Genomic DNA, 11072 nt, shown 5'->3' with positions numbered 1-11072 from the left:
TTTGTTGTTCTTTAATGCTAAAATATCAAAAAAATAAATAAATAAAAAAAATAAATAAAAAAACTTTAGTGGAAAACTAAAATATCAAAATAAAAACGTAGATTATTTTATTTTATTTTTGTCAAATTTTAATTTAAGGGAGAATGTGCAAGAAAATATTAATTAATTAGAATTTTAATAAAGGTCAAAAAGGAGTTGAAATTTTAAAAGAGTAGCATAGAGAGTGATAAGATAAAAATTCTAGTAAAGGTCAAAAGGGTGTTAGAAATTTTGAAAGAGTCCCACAGAGAGTGGTAAGATAAAAATGCTATCTAGTCTCCACCAGGCGAGACCCTAAAAATGTCCGAAGAACAAGAAGAGGAATTTATGGGAAAAGGCAAAAAGAGGAATTGCAGAAAACAACACAATATTCTGAAATAACATCAAGATACAAAGGTGTTATCCACAGCTATGTTCTTCTCCTATTTGAATATATTTTATATTAATGTTCATTTATTGATATTCTCTTATTTATCCTCTGATACCTACTTGAAATCTTGATATTTGAAATTTTATTCTATCTACTGCTCTGCTAATCAGATTTTATAGAATTTTAGGAAATTTTTTAGTCGAAGTTTTCACTTATTTTAACAATTGATTTCTTAATCAGAATCTCTAAACCTGGAAGGGTTTCTAAGAACAAGAATGTCTTATGGTAGTATGAACACACACGCACACACACAAACACAGCAGGAAGCCACCATAAAGTTGAATGAATGTGACCTTAATTTGCACGCTGATTCTCAAATTTTAAGGGATCACATTCCATTCCATTCCAACAGTTGTATCACATATCCTGTTTTCCAATAATCATGGTTTTGGATGCTAATCTTCTTAGCCATGTTTGTATTTTGTGTAAAGCTTGTTATAAACATTGACACTGAAAAAATGAATTTGCCTTATGTTGTAAGCTTGGTACTGAATTCTGTTCCTTATTTAAAATTGGCACTTGCTTTGACACACATTTACAATTAAGAATCCAATACAGACTACGATTTAACCGTGGATGATATTTTTATAACTTCCAACACAAATAAATATGGTGGCCATGTTTTTTTCTTCTGAGACGTTATGCACATCATGATGTTTTTTAGTATAGTAGATACAGGTGAACAAGAAAATCCTAATATTGATAACCACATATTTATTAACAGAAATCCATTTCATTCTCTGTAATCATATATATTGTTGTCCTCGTGTAAACTTAGTTTTTAACATTGTTGATGTTGCAACCCCTGTTACGGTGTCCGTGGCAGTTCCAGTTATGGAAGTTCAGAACTCCTAAATGGGATTTCTGAATAATGGACTTTGTTTTTTTGGTGTCTCCATTATATGTCACAAATAATAACATTATTAATTGTTTCTGAAGCATGATCAGTGTTTTGTAAGTATTAGTTAGGCACCTTTGGTTAAGTTTGTCCAATTTTTAATGCTTAAGCGAGCAATTTCACTAGATCAGATGGACGTGTTATGAAGAACATATTACAGCCTTCTTCGCGCCTTCCGTTATGGCAGACTTGAGATGTTTGCATTTCTCTATAAGAAGTCAATGAAGATATTGAAAGTGAAGCAGATCGCAGGGCATTTTATTAGGAGGAGTATAAAAATCATCAAAGCACTATGCTTCACATGGCTGTTATTTCTGGGCATTTCGGTGAGTTCCTTTGTGGAAAGCATTTCTCAAAGAAAATGTAAAATATGAATTGGCTTCAAAACTTGCCAACTTCTTAGTTGAAAAAGTCAATATTTCATGGAAGGACACTAGGCCTGTAGAAGAGTCTTGCCAAGAGCTACCGGAAATAATAGTTCAGGAAAAAGATGGAGGAGGGCCATCCACAGTTTCCAATCTTGAAGAGGTAAAGAACGTGCAGAAAGTAACCCCAAGAAACAATCCGGAAACACCATTGTTCTTGGCAACTAAGGCAGGTTGTGTGGACATTGTTGACAAAATACTCGACTTGTACCCTCAGTCGGTTAAGCATGTTGATGTCAATGGGTGCACCATTTTACATATAGCCATCATGTACCGCCAATTAGAGATCTTTGATAAGGTGGAGAAAATGAGAACTCCAATTAGGAAGCTGACACAAGACAGACAAAGATTGGAATTCCATTCTGCACATGGTTGGAGAGAAGAGAGAATATGCTGTTGAACAGAGCATTCGGAATATGGTTGGAGATAATAGAAAATTTCATAAATTGAAGAGACAAAACAAAATTCTGTTATGCAATTGCAAGAGGATCTGCTCTTGTATGAGGTATATATATATTCATTTCTATAGTTCCATTCCTTGATATTGCGCAAAGAACAATTCTTCCCTCCTTATTAGATAATATTCATACTTATTCATAACATTATGTAGTGTTACTTTTGTTTAAGAGAGATGTTAGGATAAAAATACTATATACATACATAGTATTAATTTGTTATTATGTGTACACGTCCTATACATGTATTGTGATATATAGTAATAGTCAGTCTAAACTTTTATCATTGCACCAAAAGGCGGTATTGATACAAAAACTTCAAAAGATTAATGGCTGTGGTTTCTGTTGTATTTTTTTATGATGCTAGAGACCATGATCCAAAATAGTGAAGCACCTTGTCTTGCTTTAATATAAGAGGGTCACACGATCATAATATATATTTATATTTAATTAAGCTTGAGTTGCAAAATTAGGAGCAATGCCTTGACGCAATTTCTGTTTGGATGCATGCAGAGAATAAAAAAAATCTGCTCAGAGCATTTCTTCAACCATATCAACGCAAAAGGTCAAACTGGCGAAGAACTATTTGCTCTGAAGAGTGAAAAACTTCACAAGGAGGCCAAAGAATGGCTAAAGCGTACATCAGAAAATTGTTCCATTGTTGCTGTTCTCATTGCCACTGTTGCCTTTGCCGCGGCCTGCACAATACCAGGAGGTTCAAATGAAGAAACAGGTGTTCTCATTCTTCTCAACCAACCTTTGTTTGTCATCTTCACCATCACCGATGACCTTTCTCTTACATGCACATTAACTTCATTAGTCAATACTCACGTCAGCTTTTTGCTTAAAAGACTTCAAGCACTCTCTTCCACAAAAACTAAGCTTCAATACTCTCTTCTCAGTGTCAATGATCATGACAATTAGTGTACCAAGATCCCTTGCACTTATCTCTGATTCTCTGCTACTATTTCTTACCATTATCGCTTATTTTTTTACACCTCACATGGAATCACAATTTGAAGACTTACAATGCAAGACACGCTATGTTTGTTTGAGCGTAAAACACTTTCTGAAAAACATTTTCTGTGTTTTCTGTTTGGTAGTTCCAAATTCAAATAAAATCTTTTACGGAGAAAAATAATTTCTCAAAACTTAACCAAAATAACTTACACATTAATCCTTCGGAAATCGATTTTCGAGTCTATCTATTTCACTCTAGATCTCCTCAACAAAAGCATAAGGCATCGAAAACGTCAATCAAGTATGTAGAAGAGTTACATAGTGGCCAAAAAGCCGTCTAGAGAGAGAGAGTTTAGAGAGAGCAAGAGGGCTTCTATAGAGAGAAGGAAAGGAGCCCTTTAATAAAGATAGAGTTTTTGGAGAGAGAAAGAGATGAGCCAATAGACCAATACCTATTGTGGGGCGAGAGGCACGAGGCCAATCTATTCTTTAACAACAATCATACAATTTCCTATTTTTGATTTATTCAATTTGCTTTTATTATTATATTTTTTTGTCATCATTATTGGCTTAGTGATTAACATGTAGTATTACTTTCTCAAACCTTAAAAAGTGATATGTAAAGTGGAGAAAAAAAAGAAGAGATTAGACTTGTTTCAGTTTCCTTATCATTTTTTTCAAAAATCAATTGATTATATTTTTATTGTTGATATAAAAAAAATTGGACCAATTGATAGTAAGAGAAAATTTGAATAATTAATGACTCAAATAAGAATTTTGATTTTAATTAAAAAATACTTTTAGAAGTCGACACCAAAAATATTTTCTGAAAAATATTTTCAAAACCTTTGCCAAGCAATGGAAAATAAAAAATAAAGAAAACATTCTACATGAAAAGTGTTACTTAGAAAACATATTACAAGAAAAATATTTTATGCTCAAACAAACGGAACCGTAATGTAGGCTCAAGAATGCAGAGAAGAAAGAAGAAAACAGAATTCTGAAAAGGGCAGAAATCTCGTGTTGCTAATGGGGTGGCACATGCTTTGGCAATAGTTGGTAGACAACTTAGGGAGCATTTCCACGTGCTTGAGGGTCTGCTAGGTCACATTGCTAGGGAAGTTAGAGTTGGATTGTTCTTGATTCTATTTACTAAAAATAAAAAATAAAGAAAACATTCTACATGAAAAAGTGTTACTTAGAAAACATTTTACAAGAAAAATATTTTACGCTCAAACAAACGGAACCATAATATAGGCTCAAGAATGCAGAGAAGAAAGAAGAAAACAGAATTCTGAAAAGGGCAGAAATCTCATGTTGCTAATGGGGTGGCACATGCTTTGGCAATAGTTGGTAGACAACTTAGGGAGCATTTCCACGTGCTTGAGGGTCTACTAGGTCACATTGCTAGGGAAGTTAGAGTTGGATTGTTCTTGATTCTATTTACTAAAAATATTTGTTGCTTTGCTAAGTGAACAATAAAAAATGGTTGCCAAGGACATTTATAGACAAAGAGGTGTATGTTCGGGTATTCATGGTGCTGTTCGGTAGGCCCGAACTGCCAACAGCTGCAATGTTTTGGATGAACCAAAACACCCCATGCCCATTCGGATATAACCACCCAACCGCAACCGATTTTCGGGACAGCCCACACACTTAACCAGGTCAAAATCACTAATTCTTTTTATTAAAATGAATAGTTTTTTTTTTTTTTTTTTTTTTTTTTTTTTTTTTTTTTTTTTCGAACTGTTATCGAGTAAATAACGAAACAAAAGTGATCAATTATAAAATGGATAATAATATGACAAAGAATTGTTATTATTATTATTTTAATATTGTAGGTTTATTCTTAATTTTACACATTTCTAACAGCTTTTATTCAATATTAGGTACATTTTGGTAATTGCAATACGGTCACATGTATTTCTCCATAATTTTAACAAATGAAAAATTGTTATGAATTCGTGAATTGAATTTGAGGATTGACAAAATTGAATTCACGAATTGCAGAAGGATTTGCTCTCAGAGCGTCATTCACGCACGGAGCGTGGGAGCCGCACCCCTTCAAAAGGATTATGTGACTTTGCCCTCTACACTGTAGGGTTTTCGACGTAAATTTTGTTGCCCCTTGTTTTGCTCGCATTATTTATTTATTTACCACTAGAATTGACCTTTGAGGATGTGAATTAATTTTAAGAGTGGTCATTTTGATTAAAATAACACCAGAGTTTAAACGTATCTCTAAACTTTTCCTCCCAGGACTCGTGTAGATAGACCAATAGTAACTGCTCCTTAATTTCAAAAAGTACAAGAGCGCCTTCTGAAATTCATTGCAGAGAATTGGGTGACTGTTTAAAAAGAAAAAGAAAAAGAAGAAGTTACAACCCCAATAATGATTGCAAAAGCATTGCAGTATGGATTCTCACAATGTGAAGTGCATGTTCATCACAGAGCTTCTCATTTTTTCATTGCTTTATCCTTTATAGATGAGCAACAATGATAAATGATATGATGTTAAGGAATCCTCTGTTTTGTGAATAATCTTAGTTTCCGATGCTAATCTTTCATTGTGTTTTCGTACAAAACTTTGTCATAAACAGCGATAGTGAAGGGACAAATTTGATTATGTTGTAAGTTAAGGACTAAATTCTGTTCCTTGTTTCATCATGGCACTTGCTTTAAATAGGTTACAGTGAGAACCCATTACAGATAAGAAACTGCAGATTGACATGTCCAGCACAAGAAAAAAGGTGATCTTGTATTTCATTCTGAAAAATTATGTGCATCACGATGTTTCTTAGTAGATATGACACATTTACAGTGATCACTTTGTTGATTCAATCTCATATATCTGTTAAATTCCATAAATCATTTCATTCTTTGTAAATCTTATACGTTATGGAAGTTTACAGCTGTTAAATGGGAATTCCCAAAAATTGTTTATGGTGTCTTTGATGTCCTCAATATATATTAGTGGTAATTAACTATAATAGCATTATGTGACCTTCAGAAGTAGCTCATGGAATATTATGTTGGTAACAGCCCAAGCCTTCATTTTGTTCCTAGTACATATATATATGTCTCAATCCTTTTCTCTTTTTTGTTTCAAGTTACAAGATCTATGCTTTCTTGGTCAAATAATATCATAAACAGAAAGTTAAAAGTGCGATCTGTTACATTACTGTACGTATATCCTTTATTCCTATATAACTTTATTCTAGCTAGCATTAGAAAAGTTATGAGGGCCTGAGAATAAAAAAATGCTTCCTCATGAACATTGCAACATTAACGAGAAATTAATGTTTCACATTTGAACAAAGTAGTCAGAATTAAACCACTTTATTATTAAATGAAGTAAGAATAATTACTTTAAAAAGATGCCAGCAGGCCAAAGTGGAATCACAGTACGTACAGTGGCACTTGCTTAGATGTTTACCGAATTGATTTTACCTGTTTGTGCGTGTCTATATGTACAGTATATAAATAGACATTGACAAGCACGCGTGTGTATCTATGTATGTTTTCATAATCTCATTCTACCACGTACATCCGGCAAATGGTGCAATCTCAATCTGCCATTGAACTAAGATATGATGTTAGTATGACAGAAGATGAGCCTAATGCTCGGCTTTACGAGGCTCTAAAGAAGGAAAAAACTAGAGATGTGGTTGAACTCTGCGGAGACGGTGAAAAGTATCCAGATGGTCCATTGCACGTCCTAACCAAAACTGGTGACACAGTACTACATATGGCAGCATACACTGTGCAAGCTGACTTGGTAATTGAATTGCTAGGGATGTTGACTGGGGATCAGCACGGCAAATTGATCTTTCAAAATTCTGTTGGAAACACAGTCCTCCATGAGGCAGCCGCCTTCAACAAATTAGTCCCAGCTGCTGAGAAAATGCTATAAATGGCACCCCAGTTGTTAAGTATGCGCAACAAATTTGAAGAGACGGCTCTGTTCCGTGCAGCTTACTATGGAAAAATTTAGATGTTCGCAATTCTTGATAGGGAAGTTCGGGGAAGCTGCCCAAGTAAAGAAGAGCGCACGACTACATTTTATAAGAAGGAGAACAATAGCACCATACTTCACACTGCGATTATCTCAGGGCATTTTATTGAGTTCCTCCTGGCTCTTAGCAGCTAATTTCATCATCTTTCAATCTCATCGGGCTTTAAATTTGAGTTTGGTACTTGCATTTTGGATTTGGTATATATGATGCATGATTTTTTGGCATATATAATTAAGCTATAGAATTGCCTGATCGGCTTTATAAATTAAGTTACCTGGTTTTGTTATTCGTTGCTGCTTCTTTTTCTAAATTTTTCTTTTTTACAACTAACATTGCAAATATATATAGATATATATATATATATATAGATATATATATATACACTTTGAAATATGAACAGAATTGGCTGTTAGAATTGCGAAAAGGTGTGACTATTTAGTTGGTGAAAGAGATGAATTTGGGTTGACTGCTCTTCAATATCTTGCATGTAGTTCATCGGCATTTAAAGCGAGGAATGTAGGACACCTGAAGCGTCTTCTCTACAAACGTGAGATACATTTTTTCATAGAAAGTTATATTTTCATTTAGCCTTTTCTTTTATCTATGCCTATTTTATTCACCATTTATTATTAGAAGTAAAAGACAGTGGTCTCATACATATCAAAATGTGTTTCAAATACAATTATTGACAGGGAGGCGTGAACTCACACGACCTTACAAATTAAAGGCTTAATTAGATAAACTGATTACATATTTATTTGATTAATTTATAGGGTTTCTATTACATTCTATTAAAGAAAAGTGCTTTTCAGGTGTACATGTCAAAGAAGATTCCACTCCAGTATTACGAGAAGAATATGGTATGTGGTATATAATAGTACAACATGTTTAAAATTAATCACATCAATGCTACTGACTTTCATTTTGTTTAATTAAATCAAAAGATGCAGGGGGTTGGAGAGTGCCTTTGTGGGAAGAAATTAAGCAGGAAAAGCTAACATATGAATTTGCTAAGAAACTTTCGAAAATCTTAGTTAAGAAAGATGCTCCATCATGGGATAAAACTAAACATGTTGAAGAGTCATCCCAAAACTCATGGGATAAAACTAAACATGTGGAAGAGTCATCCCAAAACCATGGAAGACGGCCATCATCAGCTCCCATACAGGGCAAAGAGATAAGGAATGTCGTCAAAGCACCATTAGTTTTGGCAATTAAAGCAGGGTGTGTGGACATTGTCATGGATATACTCGACTTGAACCTTCAGGCAGTTGAGTTTGTAGATGGTGATGGGTGCACCATTTTACATTTAGTGACAATTAGAGATCTTTGATAGGTTGGAGAAAATGGGAGCTCCAATTACCAAGCTGATGCTAAAAAGGGACTACCATTGGAATAGCATCCTACATATGGTTGGAGAAAAGAAGGAAGATTCCATGGTTTTTGAAAAGACCAACCGCAACCCTCATCCAATTGCACCAGGATTTGCTCTTCTTTGAGGTACGTGTACCTACCTAGTTGCAGTACATTCTTGATCAATATATATAGATAATTAATTAATTGTGATTTTTGTGTATGGATGTATATGCGCAGCTTGTAAAGAAAATGTTGTCAGCATATTCAATCAATTTAAACTTGCTCCGAAACAATGAGGGGCAGACTGCTGAAGAACGATTTGTTGAGAACAAAGAAGATCTTCGGACGGAGGCTACGCAGTGGCTAAAGGGGACAGCACAAAATTGCTCCATTAATGCTCTGCTGAATGCAGCTACTGCTTTTACTGCGGCCTATACAGTACCTGGAGGTTTAGATCAACAAACAGGTTATCCGATTCTTCTCAACCAACATTTCTTTGATGTTTTCCTCATCGCGGATACCCTTTCCCTCACATGCACTTTCATATCAATAGTTGTATTTTTGTCCATCCTCACATCCCCATTTCGCTTTAGCGACTTCAAGCATTCTCTTCCACGAAAACTAGTGCTAGGACTTATAATTCTAGTAATTGCTGTGACAATGCTAACGCTGGCATTTGCAGCGTCCATATTTCTTCCGATAAGTAAGAATGAGCGATGGACAAGAATTGGCTTAAGTAGTGTCGCCTTCCTCCAATTCACGGTCTTGTCAATTTCATTGATGCCTTATTACCTAATACACCTTGTCAAAGTTTTCACCCACACCATCCACCAAATTGAACCGGCTTTTCCTCGGTATACTGGTTTATTTAGTAAATTTGAAACCAAAATTTTGAGTTATATTAGTAATGCCAAAACCAAATTTATGAGTTTTATTGGGAAGTCCGAAACAAAAGTTCCCCATCCCGGCTCTGTTGTTTGAAAAGCCAAGTGAAGATGATCTCATTTAGTACTCTCCATCTTCTAAACACTTTTGTTGATTATTATTGTTGAGTGATTACTAGTACTGTTCTGTTTTCTAGATTTCAAGTGCGGTCGCAAGTAATTTCTTTTAATTACAGTGTGTTGAGAGTGAATCCAAGCAATGTACACTGTGATATATCATAAATAGCACTGGTTTGTGTTATGTGGTTTGCACTCGTCTGTGTTTCCCTTTAATATTATCTCGAATTATTTTTCACACGCATGAATCCACAATTTGAAGAGCTAATTAAGTCCAATGGCAACCCCATTGTCGATTATGCATGGCCAAGGTAATAAATTCAAGAAAGAAGTTGGGTGTAATTGAGATGATGGCAATGATATATCTCAGACCTTGAGATCATTGCTGCTTGTGTTGATGTAATATTTTGTTTGGGAGCCTTGCTCTGTTGTTCAACTTTGCAAACAACATCCACAACAATGGGTTACTTTTGGGTTCAAACTTTGTTTTGTATGGATTTAATATCCTATCTGTTGGGCCACTTTGTGGATTTCTCTTTTCTCTCTCTTTTTCAGCCCACCTTTAATGGGCCGGGGGTCATACCCTCGTTATCCTTGTAATTTATTTTCAAATCCTTAATTACCCAATATATATATATATATATATATATATATATATATATTGTCAACTCCCATCTTTTTTACTTCGTCACTGGAAGTACTGAAACTACACTGTTCTAACATTCATAGCACATACTACCATGCTCCTAATCAATCATGTAATATATGAATGAACACCAAAACAACCTTAGATCCAATTGCCTAAATACTAGTGTTCAATATAGTTTGCAAGGACAATTGATAACGGTCATGGATGTTTCATCAATTACCCGAAAAGGAACTGGGGAACAATTACCCAAATTAAAAACAACTAATTCTTGTCAGTATGATTAATGGCATTAAATCATCACCTGAATTAATATAAGTGGTCAGTATGGCTACCATTTCAAGAACTCTGGGTAAAGAGACCAATTTAGATTCAGGAAAATAAAGAAGCAAATGAAGCATTATTAGGACTTCTTACCCTCAGAAAAGGCAATTAGTACTAACCCGAGAAAAAGATACAATCACATAGGTTTAGAGAGAGAAAAATCAGATTTGAAATAGCATTTAGAGAGAGAAACAGAGAACACACATGACATATGGTCTTCTGCTACAGTGTTACTACAACCGTCGATATGGGTTTTGATTGTTGAAGAGAGGGAGAGAGAAACTGAGAGTTCCTTGTAGAAGGATTCGTCTACATGCTCTGCAAAAATTTGCCCTAAGTATTCGTCTGCGCGCGCAAGGAGGATGTCGACTGTGTTCTCTACAAAATTTGCCTTCATTTTTATTTTTTAAAAGTAAATCCGAAACAAAAGTTCCCCCACACCCACTTTGCATGGTGTTTGAAAAGCCTAAGTGAAGATGATCTCATTCAGTACTTTCTTGACACATTGTCAATTGCTATGTT

General features: G+C 34.7%; 1 long non-coding RNA gene across 5 annotated transcripts; it reads left to right on the top strand.

The window, feature by feature from the left end:
• Positions 1 to 231: 231 nt before the first annotated feature.
• Positions 232 to 9818, top strand: LOC132307266 (uncharacterized). Of its 5 annotated transcripts, none has more exons than XR_009482200.1 (6): positions 232 to 435; positions 1494 to 2297; positions 2761 to 7770; positions 8036 to 8083; positions 8168 to 8723; positions 8817 to 9818. It is a non-coding gene; the product is annotated as an uncharacterized LOC132307266 (long non-coding RNA). The 5 variants fall into 5 exon arrangements; XR_009482199.1 differs by having other exon boundaries at positions 233 to 435; positions 1499 to 2297; XR_009482198.1 differs by lacking the exon at positions 232 to 435 and having other exon boundaries at positions 442 to 2297; positions 2761 to 2980; positions 5218 to 7770.
• Positions 9819 to 11072: the final 1254 nt, after the last annotated feature.

This window comes from Cornus florida, unplaced genomic scaffold, assembly GCF_030987335.1.
Source record: "Cornus florida cultivar Cherokee Brave unplaced genomic scaffold, ASM3098733v1 CherokeeBrave_3.0.0_Hap2_Chr05, whole genome shotgun sequence".
NCBI lineage: Eukaryota > Viridiplantae > Streptophyta > Magnoliopsida > Cornales > Cornaceae > Cornus > Cornus florida.
This window is presented reverse-complemented; position numbering and strand designations above follow the sequence as displayed.